The following is a 12,709-nucleotide window of genomic DNA, read 5'->3' as shown; positions in this document are numbered from 1 at the left end:
ACAAGAATTGTTTTAGTTCGCCACAGGTCTCAACAAACCTTACCTCCATATCTTGGCAGGTATAATAAAGCAATTAGGTTTTAGGTTAATGAAGCAATTATGTTTAGATAAAACAAAACAAAATACAAAAAACCAACGTCTCCACACAGGTCATAACATCGTAAAACAATTGCATATTGTAGAAGCAAAAATACATGTCATGAATCAACAACAAAGTCAATTTATCATATTAGGGTTACAGTAACTTCGTTGACTGCACGACCCTTTTGGCTCACTCACATTTATTTAAAACGAGAACCACGTAATACCTACGGGACCACATCTAATACATCCACTCTTACCTGATGTCGTTAAATAAATTCAACCCCAGTGATAAACTGAAGACTGCAGCAAGATCCCACCCAGGGGTGAAATTTTTACAGATGAAATTAAGTCATAGGAGCGAAGTTACTGTTGGAATTCTCTTTGGAATCTTAAGTAAAGGTGAACGTAAATTTGACATATTGTACCATAGTAGTTGGCACCTGTTGTCTAAACACCAAATACAAAACCAACTTTCATCTGCATGGAAATGATTGGGCAGCCAATTTCACATGTGAACTATCAAAATTTACTAGCGCAAGTGGTACGTTCACTTACAATGATACAACTAAGCTCGATTAAAAGGTAATTCAGTGGGCAGAAGCTTATCATTATCTTCCGTTGTATGATGATAATGACCGCCACATCGATCTCACAGCAAGTATATGCCGGTGAAGTTCATTCTCGGTAGGATCAGTACCTGGATTCACAGCATGGATATGTTCCAGACCAGCAAAGGAAATCCAACGAAAGGATCGAGGAATTTGTTTCTAGCTATCAATCACATAGCTAGTTATAAACTGAGAAACCCGCCGCATTTCCTAATCGGCAGTCGTCACTGTGCGTGGGCTACTTTGACGTGCCTGCCGCTGCGAGGAGACTCCAATACACATGTGCTTCTACAACCCATCACCAGTACAGCGCTGGCGCACCGTCTTAAAACCGGCCCGTGTGAGACTCTCAGCTTCTCGTCACGCACCAAGGGAACTCCGGACACCACAATTCATGATGCCGATCTAGCTTACTATAGACTGAGGTGACTAAACTCGTGGTATAGCGATGTGCACACATACAGATGGCGGTAGTATTGAGGACACAGGGCAGAAAAGGGCAGTGCATAGCCGTAGCCGCCATTTGTACGGGTGATTCATGTGGAAAGGTTTCCGAAGTGAATATGGCCGCACAACGGGAAATAACAGGCTTTGAACGCGGATTGGTAGTTGGACAGGGACGCATTAGACATTCCATTTCTTAAATCGTTAGGAAATTCACTATTCAAAGATCCACAGTACCAAGAGTGTGCTGGGAATACCGTATCTCAAACATTACCGCTCGCTACCGACAATGCAGTGACCGACAGCCTTCACTTAGCGACCTAGAAGAACGGCGTTTGGGTGAAATTGTCAGTGCTAACGGAGGAGCAACACTGCATGGACTGGTCACGGAAATCCGTTAGGATAGTGCGGCCAAATTCGGCGTCAATTGGCTGTGGTAGCAGACGACCGACGCGAATGTCTTTGTTATCAGCACGACATTTTTTGTGGCGTCTTTCGTGGGATCGTAACCATATTGCTTTGGCCCTAGACGACTGGAAAACCGTGGCGTGGTCAGACAAGTTCCGACTGCAGTTAGTAAAACCTGATGGTAGGGTTGGAGTGTGGTGCAGACCAGCGAAGCTATGGGCCCAGGTTGTAAACAAGACACTGTGCAAGCTGGTAGTGGCTCCATAAAAAAGTGGGCCGTGTTACATGGAATGGAGTTACTACTGACAGGAAATGGTTATGCATCGCTACTTTGAGCCCAACTCCAGCCACTCATCGATTCGTATGCCCAAACAAAGATGGAATGTTTACGGATGGCAATGCGCCATTTCACTGGGCCACAATTATTCGCGACTACGAATATTCTGGACAGTTCGAGCGAATGACTCTTCCATCCAGATCGCCCGACATGAAACTCATTGAACGTCAGTGGCAGATAATCATGAGGACAGTTCGTGCTCAAAATCTTGCTCCCGCAACGCCTTGCTGTATGGACAACTATGGAGGCAGCATGGTTCAATATTTCTGAAGGGGACTTCCACCGACTTGCTGAGTCCATGCAACGTAAAGTTTCTGCACTTCTCCGGGGAAAAGGAGGTCTGACGCGATATTAGGAAGTATCTCATGGCCTTTGTCTCCTTTTAAAACTTAAGGTTTTTATGCTGTCCTGTGTGATTCTTTGACTGAATTGATGAAAGAAACTGCTTTTCTGTTGTAAAAACTGTTCGCAAGAGAACTGCTATATACGTGTGTATCAGGTTTGAAGTATACTTTGGGATCCTTAATCACAGAGACTAATTTGTGACCCATCACTTGGTCATGAAATGAGAGATGTAAAGGGTTATGAAAGTGAGTAACATAAATCGTTGCAGATAAAAGGAGAAACTGAGGAAAAAACATAAAAGAAACGGAAAAAAGGAAAACAAGCGGACTCAGGCCAAAGGTAAACCTGCAGCTCGTAGTGGTAGTGGACGCCGTATGCCGCTGTACTGTGTTGGAGGATTAAAACGTCTCTCCACCTTCATGGGTTTCAGAAGAACGCAGCATAGCGTGAGATGCGGTTCGCTGTGTTTCATTATCCCTTTGGCGTGCTTTCCGGGACAGCTGAAAATGCGTTAAGCTTCTGCTGCCTTTCCACCCTCTTTCTTCCACCAACCAGTCGCAGAATATTTTCTCTGTACTCCCCTGCTGTTTCATTATTCTGAAATTCACAACATTTTCTTGTTGTATGACCTTGTCAATGGATTCGTTTTTACAGGTCGTTTGCTGTATAGTTTCGCTATTGATTCTCCCTTGTAGGGGCCCTGGTAATTTTATTTATTCCACTCCTTGCATTTGTTTTACATGCTACAACATATTTTATGATTGGTCAGTTGTATACCTCCGCGGTCAACCACGCATTTCTACATGAAGAGACAAATGCTGTCAACTAATCCCGAGTGAGGTAAAGGAATGAGATGTACGAAAATCAAAATCCCATTATTTCATTGTAGCAGACATTCTTGCAAGAGTTAATAACAGTTTTTTTATTAGTCGGCGCCATTTTCCTATGCGTTTGTGGTTTCGGTAAGTCAATTCGGGCGGAGCATGGAATGATTCCTTCAACAAAAACGCGGCCAATTATCAACCCTATCCTTTATCAAGTGCCTTAATGTTCCATCGTGAACCAAGCCGATGTAGTTCTGCTCTGTCAGTTCTCTCTTCCTTTTTTTCGCAATGCTTTAAGTACATTCGAAACGTTAATGCCAAAACACGACGTAACATTACACTCCGAATTTACGTATTCCACTTAACAAATATTGTAGACAAGACATTGTAGATCATACAGAACAGGTAGTTTGAATTTACTATCGTCTTTTATAAATGCTCTTATTTACGACAGTGTCATTTTCCTGCAATTACTCGCTCTATAGGAAATGTATTCGCAATTGTGAATATGAACCAGCATCACTGTGGATAAGAATGACGACAATGAAAATTTGTGCCGGAGAGGGGCTAGATCCCGAATTGCCCGCCTTATGAGAACGGTAGCCTTTACCGTTCCGGCTACTCACACACGAATGACGGCCAGAGCCAAACTTTGATATGTCGTCGCTCACGAGTCACAACTTGCGCTCATACGTTATGTACATTCTCTTCCTGGACAGGCATGTTCATTGAGTGTCGAGGGACTGGTTTTGCTAATAAATACAAGCACCACCAATTGAACAGTGTATAGTAGTTCTTAAAACCACTGGAACTGCTATTTCATATTCGAGCTACTGCTATGAGAAACAAGGCTCAAAGCTGTACGTTAAGAGTTGAATAGATCAGTGTTTCCAGACGACCAACTACATTAGAAGCATCCTCAAAAACCAAATAACCTTTAATTGTGATCGACTTGTTGGACCCTAAACAGGATATGAAAACTCTTGTTGTCACTTTTAATTTTATTATTGCCTTTACAAAAATCAGTGTAGATACTGCTGCACTCATGATTCCGAAGTTCTTAATGGCGGTTTAAGACTTTTTACAGAAATCACACCCGGTTGTTCAGAGAAGCTGTCGAAATACAAAGACAGCTTCAACAAGAAAGAGGAAAGCCTTAAGGTAAACGGATCCTGGGTTTCCGTATTGCAGAGAACGACCATCGCAGGTAGCAAAAGGAGAACCGCACCGGAAAGGACCCGCAGAGAAGCCCTCGGACGTTGGCGCGCCAGGTTCATATAGTCTGCGGCCGCGAGTTCTGCTCCATTTCACCACCGACAATGCACGGTAAAGCTTTCACAATGACAGCCACTCGTGCTGGCGGTAAAATCATCAGATGAACGTCGGCCGAAGAACCCGAGACAGAAGCCAATATGCAGTTTGTCAACAAGTGGCCACGAAAGCCTTAACAATTTTGTAATATAATTCACTTTGCTACTCATCTTTAGTGTGCTGCATCACAGATGAGTTTAGTAATTTATATGTGTATTATGTCGGTATTTCATTTACTTCGGTGAAATGTGACAGTTGGCAGGTTTCAGTGTTCATTATTCACCTGTTGTCTGTCTACAACAAATTATTGCAGACATCCATAGATTAGCACATGCGGACGTCAGGAGAAATCTTCTTGACCCCAGACGTAAGTACAACAAAACGCAAGATGACTTTTATCAGAAAAAGTTTACGTTTTTAAAATTAAAAAAAAAGTTGGCTAACTTACAAAGGAAATGCTGTTCCGATTTCTTACCCTAGACGCTTACCAACGTGGCTATAAACGCATGTTTCGCTAGTCTGTTTCACCGTTTAGCTAGGTGTGCGACAACTATAGCTGCTTATTCAGTATATGTTGTCATCGGATGAGAGCTGAATATAAAGAATAGGCAATGTTTCATTAACATGGTTCGTGATTGTTTCAAATTTCTAACTTTTTAAATTCAGAGAGGGCAAAAACAAGAAGAAAGTAAATTACTTTTCAGAGTTGTTTTTGTTTTATAATTCTACCGAATATTTATCTATTTTCTTTCTTCCATTCAAACTACTGTTAACATTTTATAGTTTATGCAAATTTTCAGTGCAATTAATCCATAAATTGTGTGTTTCATTTTCACTCAGCGTTAGGCTGAACTTCTCCTAAAATTCCACGACTTCACGCTAAAACAAGACAACATTTCACAGGAGAGTTTTTATTTAGGATGGATTGATTACTTTTAGATCCTTTTCATTTTGTCAGTAAACTTTTCTAGCGTTCCTGTGCATAACAACGTCCGTAAATACTAACGAAAATGTCAGAATGTGTTATTCGTTGCTATCGGAATACTATAAAGTGAAAATTAATACATGTACGAAAGTAGGAAAAAAAGTAGTTATACTAGGCAGTTTTCATCACTTGTCGAGGGAATGTAGGAAAGAGATCGTTATTGTGAAACTATAACAATGGCTGGCCAGTTATCAGTATTCCTGACCGAGGGGGAATGTCATTTTAACTATCCTATTTATATCAATGAACATATTTTTGTCAGCGGTGTGTGGAGCTGATTACAAATGCAAAAAATGCTGAGTTTCAACAAAGAATCTCGTGTGTTACACTCTGTTATAAAACTAATGGAACACCTTGATATTCACACAAAGGACGCGCTAAAAAAATGCAAATCACGATAGTTGGGTCGTTATTCATTTCAGACCTTCAGATTCCATTTACGGAACTATGAACTAGTTAGATATAGTCTTATGCAAATATGTGTAAAGAGTGAACCATCTGATTATATTCATAACAAAGCGACAAGCCCGTGGGTGGCTAATTTACTCGTTCTCCAATTACATATTTGCGCTGACAATTTAATTCTCTCGTCATTTCTTTGAAGCACTAGATAAAAGCCCACTCCCACATTTTTTACGCTTTTAATTGCTCCATAATAGCGGGCGCGGTCGCTCGCCACCGCACGTGCAGCCAGCTGGGCGACTGAATTCTGCGCTAATGGAGCGGTCGGGGGACTCACACACCACGCTGTGTGCGGTCGGAGTATGAGCTCAGAGCAGCTCCATTGCTATATGAGAACTTCTCCTGTTATGCTTTCCGCGGTTTTCCTGGCAAGCTACAAAGAGATCATCTTTTATAGAACGAGTTAATTTTACGTGAAGGTGGCGTCTTCGTTAAGTACTGCAATTATAGAAGCACTATCGTGTGTGACATAATGAAATGACTGATGCCATTAGAGTCGTACTAAATAATCCAAGTAATAGTGCTTTCCGTGAACTTACTACTTTGTCACACACTGCTAAACATTAAAGCTGTAACGACATGAAGACGTAATCTAGTCCTTGTAGGACATGCACAACTGTTGCTAAATTTTTCATGATGAATAAATCCACTTTAGTTGTTCTTGATTTCGTGTCGCACAGTATCGATACCACACAAGCAGAAAGCATCCCGAAGGTAAGTGTAGTCCATGTAACGATCCCGCCAATCCGTGGCCGGCTTCAGAACACACACAATGTTGCATGCCCAAGTTGCGCCACCACCGAGCCAGCATAAGGAAATGTTGCAACAAGGCTAGCCTAGTCTGCTAGCGAAGTCAGCCAGACCCTCAGTATTGTTTCCAGTATTTTCTCTGTAAGATGATGATGTATGACGAATAGGCTCCGAAAACGGACTCTCTTGTACTTGCCGTTGGAAACTAATCTGAGTTATTGTCTCATTCACATAACGTGTGTAACCGATCATTTCTGCTTTCTGCCTAAACACCCACACATTGCCGGCCGAAGTGGCCGAGCGGTTCTAGGCCCTACAGTCTCGAACTGCGAGATCGCTACGGTCACAGGTTCGAATCCTGCCTCGGGCATGGATGTGTGTGATGTTCTTAGGTTAGTTGGGTTTAAGTAGTTCTAAGGGACTGATGGCCTCAGCAGTTAAGTCCCATAGTGGTCAGAGCCATTTGAATCCACACATTCCTCGAAATACACCTCTGACGCATCCAACCTGTGACAAATTTGCATAAAATCCTATACACAAACCAAACTTCAGGATGTAAATCCCATCTTCAGGCGCTATACGAAACAAATAAAGAGGGATACCACATAAAATAAAATAACATTAAAAGGTCCATACAGAAGAACATCAGGTCATATATTGTCTGCGTACGAGAAAATCGTAACAGGTTTGTAAAAAGCCTAGCAAAGTTATCAGGCAGCGTGTGAGATCCCGTACCACACCACGGACTGAATCAACAAATAAACACTCTTAGCCAGACTAATGTCACTTACGAACCAACTGTAAGCCCCCCGACATGCGGTATGGGCTCAAGAAGGTAATATGAAGGCATAAATTCCTTAAAATGTTAATTTGTGAACTTCAGACGTAGCTTATACCATATGAGGCATGTCGTGGACGCCCAGCATTACCGGTAATCAGATTGCCGTGTTAACCGCAGTGAGATGCCTCAGTGTCTGACTCGTACCGTTTGCTCGTACACAAATAAGGTATGACCTGACGTTCATCCGTATCGACCATTTTAATGTTATTTAATTTTTATAGTATCACTCTTAGTTTCATTCTCTTTTAGCCACAGTTAATGATTAAATTCCGAAATCCGGGTGGTGTAAACGACTTGAATGACTTTATCTAAACAGACTATTTGGTAAGCGTAACAGGAGCGGACTTTTTCACCATGAAACATGAAGGCGACCTGCAAAGAACATGAAACACACATGAACTGCAGCACATGCTTGGATATGAAGTTGATTATCATTTCAGCATAACTGTACAAAGCGTACCTCAGTAACGCTGTATGCATTCTGCACGGTACAGGAAAGTACACAGCAGTTTCCTTATCCAGAATGCGCATTTCATTGATTTTTTTTTTTGTGCGAAGATCGTGTTATGCTGCATGTAAGGAGCAAAAACGCATACCGGTCGGAGAAGGAATTCTGCAGCAGCAAGGACATGGCCTATCGAGAGGGCGGTTTATTGTTCGTTACTGCTGCAGCTCTCCTGTCTGTGAAGCGAAAGTGCAATTTATGGATTCAGGAAAGCCATCATCAGCTAGAGATCAGAAATGCGCTTCTTATATTCACTTTAAACTCGACAACGAGTCCTGTGACGTCATCTCCGAACTCGCCGTCTCCGGCTGCTCGTAGGCTCCGCTCGTGAGTCTCCGATGCTGGACACTCGTCACTTGAGTCTGTAGTCGAGTACAAGTGCACTCGACTCGCTCAGACGGGAGAGCTTACATAATCGCGGAATCGCAGCATCCTGGCTACATATGCCGCCTTATGGAAAGAAATTTTCACCATTAGACTGTAAATAGCTATTCATTTATTATAGATAGTCATGATTTACGCTTCATATCCATCCTCAAGTGTAAGCTGAAATATCACAAATTGGTCGACCTTCTTAAATGAGAGTAAGGACCATTGGGAATGACGATTATTATATACCAATATAATACTGACTGGCTGGCAGTGAATATTGTGTTCAGAAACTATGCGTTCAAATTTATGCAGGGGTTAGAGAACATTGAAAGAAATATAAATCAATAAGGATCATATCTGTGAATGGTCTGTGAAGTAAGCTTGTAATGTTATGATACATATCGTTAGTGGTGGAGTTATAAGCTGTTCTGCCTGTGTCGCTGACTGGGAATGTGAACTGACATTCGGAACTGCTCTATGTAGCGATGGTTAGGTCTGAGCTCTGTTTCGAAACACACTGATTCATTCGTAAGCGTCACCGCCTTGTGACAACAACAGTGACCAATGAACGATTTACGTATGCTGAAATAACTGACATGCATCTACACTCCTGGAAATGGAAAAAAGAACACATTGACACCGGTGTGTCAGACCCACCATACTTGCTCCGGACACTGCGAGAGGGCTGTACAGCAATGATCACACGCCCGGCACAGCGGACACACCAGGAACCGCGGTGTTGGCCGTCGAATGGCGCTAGCTGCGCAGCATTTGTGCACCGCCGCTGTCAGTGACGGCCAGTTTGCCGTGGCATACGGAGCTCCATCGCAGTCTTTAACACTGGTAGCATGCCGCGACAGCGTGGACGTTAACCGTATGTGCAGTTGACGGACTTTGAGCGAGGGCGTATAGTGGGCAAGCGGGAGGCCGGGTGGATGTACCGCCGAATTGGTCAACACGTGGGGCGTGAGGTCTCCACAGTACATCGATGTTGTCGCCAGTGGTCGGCGGAAGGTGCACGTGCCCGTCGACCTGCGACCGGACCGCAGCGACGCACGGATGCACGCCAAGACCGTAGGATCCTACGCAGTGCCGTAGGGGACCGCACCGCTACTTCCCAGCAAATTAGGGACACTGTTGCTCCTGGAGTATCGGCGAGGACCATTCGCAACCATCTCCATGAAGCTGGCCTACGGTCCCGCACACCGTTAGGCCGTCTTCCGCTCACGCCCCAACATCGTGCAGCCCGCCTCCAGTGATGTCACGACAGGCGTGAATGGAGGGACAAATGGAGACGTGTCGTCTTCAGCGATGAGAGTCGCTTCTGCCTTGGTGCCAATGATGGTCGTATGCGTGTTTGGCGCCGTGCAGGTGAGCGCCACAATCAGGACTGCATACGACCGAGGCACACAGGGCCAACACCCGGCATCATGGTGTGGGGAGCGATCTCCTACACTGGCCGTACACCTCTGGTGATCGTCGAGGGGACACTGAATAGTGCACGGTACATCCAAACTGTCATCGAACCCATCGTTCTACCATTCCTAGACCGGCAAGGGAACTTGCTGTTCCAACAGGACAATGCACGTCCGCATGTATCCCGTGCCACCCAACGTGCTGTAGAAGGTGTAAGTCAACTACCCTGGCCAGCAAGATCTCCGGATCTGTCCCCCATTGATCATATTTGGGACTGGATGAAGCGTCGTCCTACGCGGTCTGCACGTCCAGCACGAACGCTGGTCCAACTGAGGCGCCAGGTGGAAATGGCATGGCAAGCCGTTCCACAGGACTACATCCAGCATCTCTACGATCGTCTCCATGGGAGAATAGCAGCCTGCATTGCTGCGAAAGGTGGATACACACTGTACTAGTGCCGACATTGTGCATGCTCTGTTGCCTGTGTCTATGTGCCTGTGGTTCTGTCAGTGTGATCATGTGATGTATCTGACCCCAGGAATGTGTCAATAAAGTTTCCCCTCCTGGGACAATGAATTCACGGTGTTCTTATTTCAATTTCCAGGAGTGTAGTATATAACTCTGTGAACGGAAATGAACCAATTGCACTGGGAGAGTATCGAGAGCGCTTTTCCAAGCGACATGTTCCACAACACTAAAATTCGGACCTCCGTGTCTCCTGCTAATGGTTCTTAACCACATACTTCCCTGAATCCCTTATTTACGAGTGGTCCTGTACACCGAAAAGGTTTTGTTTATTAGTAGTAGCTGTTTGAGTATTCACAATTCACACTTTTGATCACATGTGAATCCACGAGGTACTCGACAAAGTGTTCATCAACAACGATTCGGTATTAATTTGTGGACTGACTTTCTCTGCGATAGGTTGACTGGGCCATACGTCCTTGCATTTCGCTTCAGTGGACGGAGATATCTCACTCTCGTGCGACATGTGTTGCCAGGACTACTGTAGAAGGTATGTCTGAATGTTAGACAGAGGATGTATTTCCAGCTTGATGGCCTGTCAGCTCATTTCAGTATTGCTGTGAGCAATCATATGACAGTCACTTCAGGGAATTGATGGATCGGCTGAGGTGGTCATCTTGTCTGGCCACCCAAGTTAACCTGACTTCAGTTCTCTGGATTTTTCCTCTGGTAATAAAAGCAGCTGATGAAACGCTTGTGGTAACAGAAGACCTCGTCACTAGAATTGACATACCTCCTGGTATTACAGCGGACATGCTTTGAATCTTATAACGGACACGACAGTCAATGATCCGATGATGCAATGCTATACATAGGCCAATGGTAGCTCAAAAAAAAAAAAAAAAAAAGGCTCTGAGCACTATGGGACTTAACAGCTCTGGTCATCAGTCCCCTAGAACTTAGAACTACTTAAACCTAACTAACCTAAGGACATCACACCCATCCATGCCCGAGGCAGGATTCGAACCTGCGACCGTAGCAGTCGCACGATTCCGGACTGCGCGCCTAGAGTCGCGAGACCACCGCGGCCGGCAATGGTCGCTCATCCGAAGAGTTACTGTGAATATCACTGACGTAATTAGCAATAGTACCTTGTATGTAGATCATACCTGTTGTTCCTGTTCTTGTGGTCTTCAGTCGAAAAACTGGTTTCATGCAGCTCTCCATTATAACTCTCTTTTTACCTGACCTTCAGTCTTGTTCCTGCCGCCCCCCCCCCCCCCCCACTGAAATTCACTAATTTCCACTATATCTAATATTAACCTAACCATTTCTATTTTTAAATTTTCTAACCTACCTTCCCGATTAAGGGATCTGACATTCCACGCCCCGATCCGCAGTCGCCAGTTTTGTTGCTCCTGATAACGGCTTCCTTCTGAGTAGTCCCCACCCGGAGATCCGAATGGGGGACTATTTTACCTCCGGAATATTTTACTCAAAAGGAGACGATCATCATTTTACTGTAGAGTAAAGCTGCATGCCCTCGGGAAAAAATTGTGGCTGTAGTTTCCCCTTACTTTCAGCCGTTCACAGTGCCTGCACAGCAATGCTGCTTTGCTTGATGTTACAAGGCCAGTTCGGTCAGTCTTCCTGACTGTTTCCCGTGCAACTACGTAAAAGGCTGCCGCCGCTCTTCACAAACCACATATTTGTGTGGCCTCTCAACAAAAACCCCTCCGTGGTGGTTGCACCTACGGAACGGCTATCCGCTTCGCCGAGGCACGCATGCCTCCTCACCAACGGCAAGGTCCATCCCTAGAATCAGAAACTGTATATATAACTTTTTTCGAAAACTGCTGTAAATTTATTTTAATACCTTTTCAGAGAACGTCTAACAACTGTGTTGACTTATGAACACAGAATCTGTAACGACAGTACCAGAAAACATGGCATGAGAACGACATTCAATCTTTGAATCGTTATTAATCATTAAAATTAACTTTTAATAGATTTTTAAAAAGTTCGTTTTTGTCACAGGGATATAACAGTGCCTATGCTGTGTGTCTAGTTTTCGTTTTAAGCAGCACATACGATTTATCATGGTGGAGGCGGAATAAACTACAATACAACCATATTGTTTGCATTGGCCAGAATAAGCATGTTTTCCTTTTAAGTATGGACTATAGCATGAAAATTATTCCAGGCATCTCTCCTCTTCTAATAGAACACATACGCAATTGTGTACTTTGCATCATTTAATTTTCGCCTTACACCCTACACAGTGTCACAGAACACAGATTCATTTTAGACCATCTGATCCTGACAATCAGTCACTTTGTCTTGTCAGTGCTACATTGGAGCAGAAAGATCGTGTGCTATCTTCCTTACTAACAATAAGTCGCAATTGGGCTTATACTTCCGCATGCTTCAGCAAAAGAGAACGAGTCGGTGACTATGAAGGGGCCCCAGCGGAATACTTTTCAGATTCATCAGCTTGCGGAACTATAGCAGGAACGAGGAAAGCCCATTAGCACTGATGTAACAGCGGCTTC

This window comes from Schistocerca gregaria, chromosome 2 (genome assembly GCF_023897955.1).
Source record: "Schistocerca gregaria isolate iqSchGreg1 chromosome 2, iqSchGreg1.2, whole genome shotgun sequence".
In the NCBI taxonomy this organism is placed as follows: Eukaryota; Metazoa; Arthropoda; class Insecta; order Orthoptera; family Acrididae; genus Schistocerca; species Schistocerca gregaria.
This window is presented reverse-complemented; position numbering follows the sequence as displayed.